At 31.9% G+C, this 13568-nt stretch overlaps 1 long non-coding RNA gene across 1 annotated transcript; it reads right to left on the bottom strand.

Moving 5' to 3' along the window:
- Window positions 1–4291: 4291 nt before the first annotated feature.
- On the bottom strand, window positions 4292–6335 carry LOC101262695 (uncharacterized). The gene is made up of 2 exons (XR_011213393.1): window positions 5538–6335; window positions 4292–4962 (listed from the first exon to the last, which is right to left on the bottom strand). It is a non-coding gene; the product is annotated as an uncharacterized lncRNA (long non-coding RNA).
- Window positions 6336–13568: the final 7233 nt, after the last annotated feature.

Raw genomic sequence — 13568 nt, 5'->3', positions numbered from 1 at the left:
TCCATCATTAAATTATTTTTTCAAATTTAATTAAAATTTATGTTTGAGTTATGTTTTTTGTAGGTTTTTCTCATGCTCGAGTAAACAATGCACATCTATTGACAATGTTACTAGTCTTTCATTAATAATTTAATTTTAGGTATACTTTTGATGTGATTTATGTGTATTATGTCTCATTTTGTTTGCATAATCAATTCTTTAATAGGATTTCACTGCTTACAACTCATTGAATCTTTCCTTCAATTTCCTTTCTTGATTCTTTTAGATCATAGGTCATGATATTTCCAATAAGTTCATCCATATTCATAATTTCCAGGTCATGTACTTCAATAATTGTTTCACTTATACTTTTTCATGATTTAAGAAGAACACTGAGAGGTTTCCTGACAACCTTTCCAATGATGATCACCTCTCCAAATTGAATGAGTAGATTTCATTAATGATGGAAGTGAATGCGGTCTGCATGTCGTGAATTGTCTCTCCTTCCATCATTTTAAACAACTCATACTGCCTATTCAGCTTATCAAAGTTAGATTTCTTAAGTTGACTTGTTCCCTCATGAGTTGTTTGCAATGTGTTTTGTATCACCTTTTCATCCGGACATGCTAAAATTCTATTATACTCATCCAGACATATACTGTATATCAAGATTTTCTTTGCTTTTGCATATTTTTGAATCGTCAACTTGTAAGTAGTATCACATTCTTTTCTCTCCTTGGGCAGTTTAGTTGTCCCAAATGTTTCATTCTTCATAGAAATATACAGTAGGATTTGACACTCCAAAGATTTAGATTTTCTCCTATCATATGATTCATCATCATGTCCGTTCACCATTCCTAATACTTTCCATTGAACACATACTATTATGAGGGAAAATAATTTCGTCATTTATAAATCATATTTTGTCATTAAAAATCTCGTGAGACGAAAAATAATTCGTCAATCAGTGGTCACTAAATGTGTGTCTTTAAAAGTGTACAAAAACGATTTAGTGTTTGATCGCTAAAAGTATTATATTAACTATAAAAAGAAAAATCGTCCTCAAATGCTTAAACATTTGTAAAAATTTTATTTGTCATTTTTTTTTTGTAGTTAATAGTATGTTTTGTCACAAAAAATGTTATCACTACTGACAAATTATATTGTCGCTAATTATTTTACTTCTATCAAAGACGACATCAATTGTCTCGAAAGTTATATGCATTTCATAGTTGAACAAAATCTAATTTAGTCACTAATGACTATATTTTATATGCACAAAAACTTATTTTGTTCTTAAGTCTATTAAATAGTGAAATTCCTTTTTATTCGCCCCCCCCCCCCCCCCCCCGCTCGTCTCAATATTTTTATCCTCTCCCCAGGAACCCCAACATTATGCTTTCTTGTGGACTCGAACTCGTAACCTTAAAGTTGGAAGTGAGGAGTTCTTACCGTTTGATCAAATCGCTCTTATATCAGAATTTTATTTTATTTTTAACTACATTCACTTCTTTTACATTTAATTTCAATAGATATAATATATTATATGATTATTAATAGACATACACAAATGCATGAAATTTTCCACCCACAATTCATTCAAATGTAAATTATATTTTAAATCAAAATATATTTTTAAAAAAAATATCTTTTAATATATTCAATACAATTCTGTCATTTATTTATTTATTCTGATAAATGTTAAACATTATTTACTACAATTATAAATCTATATAAAATTATGTTTTTGACTTTATTTAAAAAAATTGAATAATCGGGTTCAATTCGATCTGTAAATCAATTGTTTTAAAAAAAACATCAAGATACTCATAACTATAGTACTTCATCATAATATATTTAGAAATCCTAGTTGATTAATTTCTTTCATTTGTTCTTTAATTTTTTTAGTTTATTTCATTTTTCACACTTGTGGAAAAAGTTAAAAGAAATTCATGAAATTTTTTGACCTTTGCAAAGTCTATATTTGTAAGTCGATGTTATCTATTTGCTGCTATCTAAAAATAATTACATTTCCACACATGTTATCTGTGTATAGTTGCTCTACCTACGTCTCTGAAATTACTATTAAATATGTAACTATTTTTAGATAGCAGCAAATAGATTGACTTAGTCTTTGAAGTTCACCAATCAGAAATCAATAGAGACACAAAAATTACACCACGACTTGAGAAATTATGTTTTCTATCATCTTTATAGATGAATATGTACGAAATATAAAAAAATGTTAAACCAACAAATATTAGCGATTTAGTGGTAGAACCATACACAACTCACGGTACTTATAACCTGGATTGTAGTTTTTAAATGATACATTTCATAATCTCGTAATTTAAGAAAATTGATTAATTAATTTTTTTTAATAAATCGATTGAATTCATTGGTTTTTATTTTTTCTCTAGCCAATTGACAAATGGACTCGTTCTATTTCTTATAAAGCACTTATATTAATCTTTTTGTAAGTTATGACTTGTGATTATGAACAATTGTAGCCAAAAAAATTTAGTTTACTTATGAATTTTTTTCGTAGCAAATAGTTGAAAAATTCACTATACAAATTTTAAGTCGTCGCTAGTTAACACCTTACATATTTGTGACGATTTTTTTGGTCACTAAATCACATATTGATTAGAGATAATAAATTTTTGTCACCAATTATTTATATTATTAGTGAAGAAAATACATGTAATAATTAAATCTATTTTTTATAGATAAAATTTATAATATTTAACTACGAACTATATTTTGTCAATATTATAATAAAATATTTTTTTAGATGAAAATTTTTGTGTCAAAAAATTAATAGTTTTTATGACAAAAAATAATTTTTCATGAATTAAATACATTATTAGTGACAAAATAATGTGTCACCGATAACTTTAAATTTGTGACTAATTAATTTTTTTGCTGGAAAACTTTAGTTTACAAAACTCTGCTGCGAATTTTGATGTTACGTCACTAAAAGTATGTGTCTCATATATTTAAGCACGAAAAATAACTTTTTCACTAAAAGCGAATATTTACTGACGAATTTTATGTCGTAGCTAATAATTTCGTAGCTATATGTCATATTTGTTGTAGTGACTGATGGTCTTGTCTGTGACACTCTTTCTTATGCAGTAAGTGGTGCAACCATTAACCTTTTTCAATGTTTGGACCTATTAAATGAAAAGATATACTTTGATACCAATCGAAGAAATCGCAACACCCTAACGAATACAAAAACCAAGTTCTTGTAGTAATAGCGCTATTATGACGTAATAGAACATAAGACAAGGTGATTTATCGTAAAAAGCCTCCTTGCTCAAGAAAAGAAAAACTACGACCTATAATATGTAGGAGTTCAACAACTTTTCACAAAACTTCAAAGAGAAATTTTTTATTACAATTCAATAATCAAATGAGCTAATTCTAGTACCTCAACTCCAATGATTAACAATAATTGCTAACACAACTCTCCAAGAAGTGAAACTAACTTATTTTTAAGCCTCACAAGTCCACTTTTACACTTGGAAGTATTATCACTCAATAATTAATTTTAAGTTTAAACAAACTACAATTTAGCTTCAGAAAGAAAATCTAACTCTAGTTCTTTTTCTTCTGCTCACCTCGTTTTCTTATAGGAGTACATGAAACCCTAGTTGTGTCATCATATCATTCTGTAAACATCATATATAATGGACAAACTACCATCTAATACTATAGCGAGTTGAATGAGTATATATTTACTCTCTGTTTAAATTGATTTGGTACACTCTTTTTTAGTCAATACCAAACTTATGACATATTTCTTTATTTAATAATAATATAATTTTAGAATGTTCATTTTATCTTAATGAGATCATTTATAATCACACAAATATCTATAACTTATTTTAAATCACAAGTTTAATTGAAAATTTTCTTCTCTTATATTTTGTCTCAAGTCAAATAACATCATATCAATAAAGACGGAGGAATAATGTTTTATCATTTCAATGGATTTTTAAGAAAGAAATTAAAAAATAATTAACTAGAAAATATACTGCAATGTGGTCAAAGAGAGTCATTATTTTTTATTCTTGAACTTTACACTAATTTAATAAGAAGAAAAACAGTAAAGAGATTAATAAACTAGCTTAGAATATTTCTCTCTCCAAATATCTTAACAAACTAATTACTACTAATAAATTAAAAAAAAAAAAAGAGAAAAGACTAGCTAACCAACTTTAAGTAGGAATTATTGAAAAAATAGAGTTACTACAGTTGAAAACATAATTCTAACAACCTTTAAGAGTCACTTTTGCAATAGTACTTTGAATGTGAAACTCTTGAAGTATCCTTATTATTTTCACTTCAGTAGGTACTAGTATTACAAATTATACAATGATATAAAATTCTTGACATAGCAAGAAAAACCAAACAGCCCAACAAGCTAATAAAGTGATACAAATATTATGACAAGAAACTGTGAGTCCACAATAGACAAGATACTTATGTTGCTCGGATTCATAAAAAATGTCTGCATGTCAGATTCTCCTGAAGAAAAGTGAAGAGTCTATGCAAGCAAGTATTTTACTACTAATTATCTATACTAAGGCTTTTGAATGAATCAAAAAATTGTGGTATATGATATATGAATCATGGATAACCGTAAGGTCCCGGACCATACGGTCTGTAGCCATTGTAGCCGTATGCTGTTTCTCTGTAACTGTTATTGGTAAGAGCACAACAGCCAATAGAGTAAATAATGGAGAGAATAATGAAGATGATTAGGCTTATAAGAGAGGTATGCGCGGAAGATTCTTTGATGCTGTCAAAGGTAGATTTCTTGCATGCATTGCAGTTGTAGCACATAAGGTTTGGTTCGTTGCTCCATGCCTTGCAGTCAGCATCTCCATCTACTGCCCCTCCTTTCGGCACTATCCAAGTCGATGCATTTTGGAACTGGAAGTGGCAATACGCCGGTGGTATGCAACAACCAGACTGAACAAACAGTGACATGAGTGATTGTGTAAATATTACTCCATTAATTTTGACTTAATTTTACTTGACACAGTTTTTTTTTTTTAAAAAAACAATCCAGTCTTTTCTTTTGACCTTAATCTTGTTACATCATGTGAAAAGTTAAAATTAAAATATTACTAAAAAAGAAAAGTCATTCTCTCTGAAATGTAGATGGTACTAAAAAATATAGTACTAACCATGCCAACTTTTAGTTTTAGTAAAAAATATCTAAGTTTGAGCACACTTCACCTCAACATGTTTCAGAAAGTATATCATATAGTCATGAAACTAAGGATAATTGTTTTTAGCAAGTCATTCAATTTTTTTAAAATTAATGTATAACTTAAAAGTCACTCATATTAATCACCCAATCATTTAAAGTTATCATATTCTCTTTCTGTGTATTTTGCAATATTTGGTTGGATGACTTTCTTAGGGATACTAATAGTTTATGACTCTTGAATTATAAAACAAAGTTAAGTTATTTTCTAAGAGTACTTTTAATTCATAAAAAACAACCTTTACGTAACAATTAGATAAAATAGATAGCAAACCTGAATCTTGAGGAGCTTAGTTTTGTAATAATCCTCAGTTCTGTCTGCTGGAATGTATTTACACATTTTAGCATCAATCATACAACTCTTAATCTTATCCCATTCTTTTTCATCAGGCACAACATTTTTCATCCATTGTGAATATTCTTGAAACTTATCTTCCCAGTCACTTTTTTCATGGTCAGATTTTTCATGGCCTTTATTTTCCAAATGTGACAATGTGAAAAACAGGTTGAACAAAGAATAAATAATCATCCCTGTAATGATGCAGAACAACATGAACAAATATATCCACAACAAAAATGATACGTGGCACGCCGCCCCTACAATTCCCATCAAAGAAATTATCAAAAGGACTACCCCTAATATCATCATAGGTTGTTGAACAACTTTCTGGCACGTAGTCTGGTTCGTGTTATTACCAAACGACATGGACATTAATATCAACATTGCTGCAGCCACCAATGTGATAAAATTAAGCAATGTGATGAAACAATTGCTACAACGAAACATTTTTGTGACGTATCTGTTTTTTTTTTTGGTGTTAGAAAAGGAGAAATAAGTATGTTATAATAGATCAGACCTCTAGTGGGTCAACAGAATTAAGTAAACCCCCCAGAAATCTGATCACAATTTCTTTTTTATGTATGTTTGGTGAATATGAGGGATATTGAATGATGAGGAAGAGAGTGGTTGATGGGGGGCCGGAAGAGAGAAATGGACGCCAAAGAGGAGGTTTACTTACCTCTCATATTGTACCACTATATGTATGGACAATAAAAATATGCAAACACTTGGTATTTTATTTTTAATTCGATATTAATATTCATATAATCAATTATGGGTATATAACATAACTTTTAAATGGTTACGTTCACATGAAAGGTTATATTTTATATTTGATGAATTATATGCGTTTTACGTAGAAACCCTCTTGCTCAAGAGAGGAGAAAATCACGACCTGTACATCTCACACGATTTCCACACAACTCCATTAACTTCAATGAATCAAGATTCAAATTACACAACTCTTGCAATCTAGGAATGAAACACTTAATACCTCCCCTCATAAAACTAAGCAATATATACCTCTATTGCCCACTATATATACCAACTACTCAGTCGATGTAGAATTCAAGACCCTGACATAGCTAACTTTTGCTATACTCAGATTGAAACAACAACAAAAAAAAAACTTGAGATGATCTGATTCCTTTATATCACAGGAACAAATCTTACACTGAATAAGCACTCAATCATATTCTCGAATAATTAACAATAAAGACGGAACATAACTCTATCATGTGCCTTGTAGAATGTGAGAAAATATTCCTCGGAGAGTATGGCTTTTTTTCTGTAATCCCTCTAATGCAAAATCTAGGTTATGTCACTTGTCACAATGACTGATATAGGATGAGTGAGTAACAAGGTACAACACAATTCGCTGAGAGTACTTATCCCATGTAGAGACGCACCAACCGCTAACTGTCCTTTTCACATAACTGAACTCTCAGTCTCTCAAGCGATTGGACTCCATATTATATGCTACAATTTGTTAAATCATCAAAACTTCAAATTATATTCAACATGTTTCCCAAAGGTTGTCAAATGAGCAGGTTGAATTGAATTTGAAATTATCAAAATGGGTTGAATAGAAATTGGATTGGGTTTTCGATTGGCCCAAGTTTACTTTGCGCTCAAATGGACTCAAAAATGGGTTGGGTCTTGAACCGCCCAATTTGACCCGATTAATCTCAATAATTTAATATATTGAGATTTAAATTTTATAATCACAATTTGAATTTCGGCTTCAAAATTTTTTGTTAAAAAAAGTAACAAACATAAACCCTAAAAGATGTTAAATAAATAATAATTCATACATTCAATAAATGAACATATCTTAATAAAAGTATTTAAACGGGTTGAAATTGAAGATTGAATTTGGCTCAATTGAGAATTATGTTTAAATGGGTTAATCTTGAATAAGTTGACATTAAACCCAATTTCAATTATCTTGAGCCCAACCCTTAAAATTTTGAACGGGTTACCTATGTTTGAGTTTATTTTTTACACCCCTACTGTTCCTCTATCAACATGGCAAAATGTCCAAGTCTCATGTAGAACTTGACAGATCTCATTCTCTTTAACGCCACAGTATACCCCTATTTGACATCATAAAAAATAAAGCAGTAAAACAAGTAAAGCAAATATGCAGTTCAGATAAATTCATGGTCATATGGGAAACACCGAGTGAATTACTAATGCATGAAAAGAGATAAGAGAGGTCAGTAGATATAAGGCGAAATCATTAATTAAAATAGAATATTAACTTTCAAAATATTGCATGAAAATTAAAAGAACTGGAACAGTGCCAACTGAAATGATCAACAAAAAGCAAGGAGGGAGAAGCATAGGAGTTTAGGTGGAAGGAGGCTTGGGTGTGAGGCATTGAAGAAATTGGGTCATTCGAACATCCGCCTCAACATGAGATTTCAGTAACATATCTTTTCACTTAGTAACTTGAACATTCAAACTCACATTTTTAATTTTCAAATCAGCTAGTTCATCTGCTCATGGTATGTTATGAACCAAGCTGACTCCCTAAGAGCCTATGGGCTATTAGAGGCTTTTATTTGTTTTATTTGGAATCCAAGCGCAATAACCATTTTTTAAGAAGGATTAGAAGTTAGAAGAACAGTTATGAAAATTATGTGGAAGTTTTGGCTTTCAGTTACCTCTCATCTCCTTTCTCTGTTCTAGTACTTCTTCTCTATTAATCTATATGTAATTAGTATATTATTACTTTGTTATGATTATTATACGTTGTAATTTGCATCCAGTGAATATAATATATCAGTCTTTGTGTTGGGAATCAAGTTTGTTTCATTTGTTCTTTCATCCAGAGGCCTTTGATGGAGGACCAAATATATCGAACAAAAGAAGATTCAATTAATGTCATGAAGGTTACTCGGTCGAAGGATCTCGCGGATATTCCTTCACTATTACAACAACTGGTTGGAAACCTTCCAACAAGTAAACCAAGTCCGGTGGAATTTCAACGATTCTGTGATCAGAATCAAGAGTTATGGATTTCTCAGGCTGATCGCTACTTTTTCTATGAGATTACAGAAAACCACAAGTTATATCTCGCCTCGTACTATCTCGACGGGGCAGCATTGACGTGGTGCCAATGGCTTTTCCAGAACAAACAATTGGTAGATTGGAAACATTTCGCTGGGAAAGTGTTAATTCGTTTCCGCAAATGACATCTCAAATCATAGGAAGGTCGTTTGGTCAATCTCTGGCAGGTACCCACTGTGTGTGACTGAGTACCCAAGTCCTTGTGAGGCTATTTCGCCAGGTTTTAGTGAGCCAGATATACTTTCACTGTGTCTTGAACATGCATCCACAAAGGAGCAATATATCCAATTCGTTGTTGCCTCAGAATTTTAATGAGAAATCTGAAAACCCGACCAATATTGATGCGCACAAGATGTTCGACAAAATGTTAAATAACTTCCCCAAGGTATTCAACTTGGCGCCATTAGATGATCAAATTGAAATGTCAAATGAAGATGATATGACATCAGTGAAATCGGACAGCTGCGTGGAAATCCCTAAAGAGACATGTTACATCAATTTATTTGGATTCTGACCGTCCGAAACAACAAATTGAATTTGCATCCTTTGAGGACATGTATCTTCTTGAATTTTTCTCGGAGCATGAGACTAATTTAGTACTTTTGTTGGGATCTATTGACACGTTTTGCTTCATCGTGTATGTTAATTATATGACTCAAGTGTGGGATCGAGGACGATGATGTTGTATCAATTTTTTCATTTTGCTTTCTAATATTCCAGGGACAGTTGTTGCTTATTTGCAATTTAATTACAATTACACCCACTTGGAAATGAACACTCGGAATAAGGATTGGGAGAGGAACTCCAGGGGACTATTTGCTTTCCGTTCTCAATGCATGAATTTGAAATTTGATACAAGTTTGGAGAGCATAAGAATGACACATCCTACAATAAGTCTTGCTACCTTCGTACAATCATTGTGGTCATTAACTAATTCTCCTACTTCTCTCGCTGAGGATGGTTCCTCACCAATGACGCATAATTATTGGACTTGCTATTTTACCAGGCCATTAACTGACTTTTTTTACTGAGTCATTATTCAATTCTCTATATCATAAATTTGGAATATTTCACAGAGAAGGAAAAACACCAGTTTATCCCTGTGTCATAGCCAGACAACAGAGAAAATTTCTAAAAGTCAAATTGCTTTTGAAATGATTTTAGTCTTTGTCTTTGATCCTGGAGGAGGTACTTTGATGTACCAATTCTTGAAGATATGGATGGTGTCCTTTTGGAAATCTCTAAAGCGATAACTACATACAACATGTCTCTCTCTGTCGACAAACGTGATCTTCATCAATTGACATTAAAATTGCTCAGAAATTTGATATCAAAATACTATATTGGCATTTTCCCACAGCTAACCCTTCGGATGGACAAAATAGAGAATTGTCAAACACAATTGCACAAGCAAAAAGATTAAAGTGCGACGTGAAGTTTGCGATTTTAAGAGACAGTATGTTCAGGCAAAGTGGCTAACTGCGGTTGAATTGGTGAGATTAGTTTCAGTTGCTAACACTGAAGCAGTAGCTCATGGCTCACCTTCAAACCTAGTCAGATTTACTATTGTAATGTCAGGATGGCTCCACCCGAACCTTGAGGACAAGGTTCTTTTTGCGGACGGGACTATTGTTGTGAACCAAGCTGACTTCGTAAGGGCCTATGGGTATTAGAGGCTTTTATTTGTGATCCAGACCCAATAATAATTTGTTAAAAACGACTATAAGTTAGAAAAACGGTTATAAAAATTATGTTGAAACTTAGGCTTTCAGCTACCTCTCATCCCCTTTCTTTGTTCTAGTTATCATCCCCTTCTTCTATGTTAATCTATCTGTAATTAGTATATTATTACTTTGCTGTGTGTATTATACCTTGTAATTTGTATCCAGTAAATAATATATATATATATATATATATATATATATATATATATATATATATATATATATATATATATTCATGCTTCATTTTTCGTGTTACTCCAGAAATTTGGACACATGAGATTGTCTCTTATTACCTGATCTTTCTTCTACACACTCCCATTCTGTGTTTGCCATCCTTGACATTAATAGTCTTGTGCATATGCTCTAACACAATAGCAGGGAGATTTATATCCACAACCTTGGAAATTTCACTGCATTGCTTTAGAGCATCTTTTAGACCATATAAAGATTTCATTAATTTATAAACTTTATTTTCTTGACCTGCCACTACACAACCTTCAGGTTGATCCATATGTATTTCTTTTTCTAAATCTCCATTTAAAAATATGAATAAACGAAATTATAGTCACTGTAAGTGTCAAAATAATCAATTTTCTTTAAGTATATCCTTTAGCTACAGTTTTTATTTGTAAGCTTATCAATTTATAGAACCATCAGGAAAATATTTTCTTATAAAAATCCATTACAACCAATGAGTTTAGTTTCCAGGGTAAATCAACTAACTTCCAAGAATTATTTTGTAAAATGAAATTTATTTCATATTTAATGGGTTCTAGATAAAATTGTTTCATAAAAAGTTAAAGGATCATTATCAATATTTTAAGTATAAAAATCATCACTCAATTATTTTTCTATCCTTGACCTTTTACGTCTCAATTCCCGATCACTTTTAGAACCATTTTGAAAAATTGGAACACTAGAAGTATTTTCCTTTTGAAAATTAAAATTATGAGAAAAATTTTCACGTTTTAAAGGAAACATTTCTAAGAAAGCTCAATATTTTTATTTCAACTATAGCATTGTGTTCAAACACATCTTACTGATACAAGAAATATATGCAACACTATTATTAGCATAATCAATAAACATGTATTAGAATCCTAGACACTAGATTTTTTAATTTTCTTGGGGTCAAACAACATAAACTTGGTAAATCACCCCACACTTTCAAGTATTTGGAATCAGGGGATAACCTTTCCATAATTCATAAGGGTTTTTTTCAATTCACTGGTAAGGAATTCTATTTTGTAGATGACAATAGCTTCACCCTAAATATTATAAGATGCATATGAACTAACATGAATATAATTCATTATGATAGAATATGATAGAATCGATAATTCATGTTTTGATGATAGACAAGAAGCGCAAATAATCAGTAGCAATTGTACGCAGCAAAAGAAGCCAAGCTCGAGTCCAAGATCGAGTAAAATGGATCAGCCAAGTAATCAAGAAATAGAGTTATTTGTCAAAGTCAAAAATAATATATTAAAGGTATAAGTTGATACAAATAAGGAAAACCTTAAATATATTATTAAGGAAGGAAGTTGTGTATAATAAGGATTGTAATTTAAAAAAGAATCCTTGTTTAAACATAAGTCCCTTACCTTATCAGTAAGGATTGTACAAGGCAAAAACTCTATAAGAAGAGCACGAGGCAGAGAAAAAAAAAGGACACGACTTCACGTAGAGAACAAGGGAGAATTATTCATCAAATTGAAGTCTTCAAGGTTGATAGGATTACTACGTTTAAAACATTCTTCAGTAAGAAGGTTTTATCGTGTAGAACTATTTGTCTTGTTTTTGTTCTTAATTGTAGTTTACAGTTTATTGTACAAAGGTGGGTTTAGCTCTTTGTAGGGTTGAGTGTTAGTAAGAGTTGTAACAAAAGGTGGGTATGGCCTTTTGGAGAGATCGATTAGAGTCAATCGAGGGAGTAGTAGAGATAAGACTTTTGATTATTGAGTTGTAATCACAAAATCTTATAGTTGAATTAATAAAACGAGGTTTTTCCTTCCTTGAGTGAGGAAGGTTTTTAATTCAATAAGTGTTTGTGTCTTTACTCTGTCTTTACTTAAAAGCAACTTACACGAACCTGGTTTGTGTTCTGGGGTAAGGTTTCTTCAATTGGTATCAGAGCAGGTCTTTTCGATAAAAGATTCACACCTTGAAAAGACTCGATGGCAGCACCACCTACCCCACAAGAAGGAGCTTCACAAACACGACCACCACTGTTCCATGGCAAATTTTATGGATGGTGGAAAAATCGTATGATGGACCATCTTATTGGCGAGAATCCTAATTTATGTGGAGTAAGTCTAGATGGCCCAACCATACCTATGAAAACCGCAACTGATGGAATCACCAAAATCCCAAAGGAAAGAAAAGAATGGAATGCTGAAGACAAGCTTGCAATTCAAAACAATGCCAAAGCCAAGAAAATTCTGATATGTGGCATAGGAACAGACGAATACAATCGAATCTCGTCTTGTCAAGATGCCAAAGCCATATGGGAAACACTACAAACCGCTCATGAAGGAACAACTCAAGTCAAAAAGTCCAAAATTGATAACTTGAACAGGCAATATGAGCTGTTCAGGATGGCAGAAGGGGAGACTATTCAAGACATGCACACCAGGTTCACCTCCATCATCAATGAGATGTACTCCTTGGAGAGATAGTTCCTAATGGAAAGGCAGTAAGGAAACTCTTGTGTGTCCTTCCTGAAACTTGGGAAAGTAAAGTCGAGGCTATCACTGAAGCCCGCGACCTAGACTCACTGGCCATGAATGAGTTGATTGGTAATCTCATCACATACGAACTCAAGAAAAACCAAGAAAAGGAAATTAGAGGAAAAAGGAAGGAAAGGAACCTGGTTCTAAAGTCTACTACATCAGATGATTTTGAAGATGAAAATATTGCCCTCATAACCAAAAGATTTACCCAAATGCTAAAGAGAGGGTAGGCCTTTCAAAAGAAAAATTCTCAAAAACCAGCTGAAAACACTAAAGACCAGGTTTGTCACAAGTGTGGGAGCCCAGATCACTTCATCAAATTCTGTCAACTTTGGGTTTTAGAGCAGAAAAAGGCAAACTTTGAGAAGGGAAAAGACATAAAGAATGATAAGTACATTCCCACAAACAGAAGAATGACCAATCAAGAAGCG

Source organism: Solanum lycopersicum, chromosome 12 (assembly GCF_036512215.1).
Source record: "Solanum lycopersicum chromosome 12, SLM_r2.1".
Taxonomy (NCBI): domain Eukaryota; kingdom Viridiplantae; phylum Streptophyta; class Magnoliopsida; order Solanales; family Solanaceae; genus Solanum; species Solanum lycopersicum.
The sequence above is the reverse complement of the archived record's forward strand: the minus strand, read 5'-3'. Positions and strand labels throughout refer to the sequence as shown.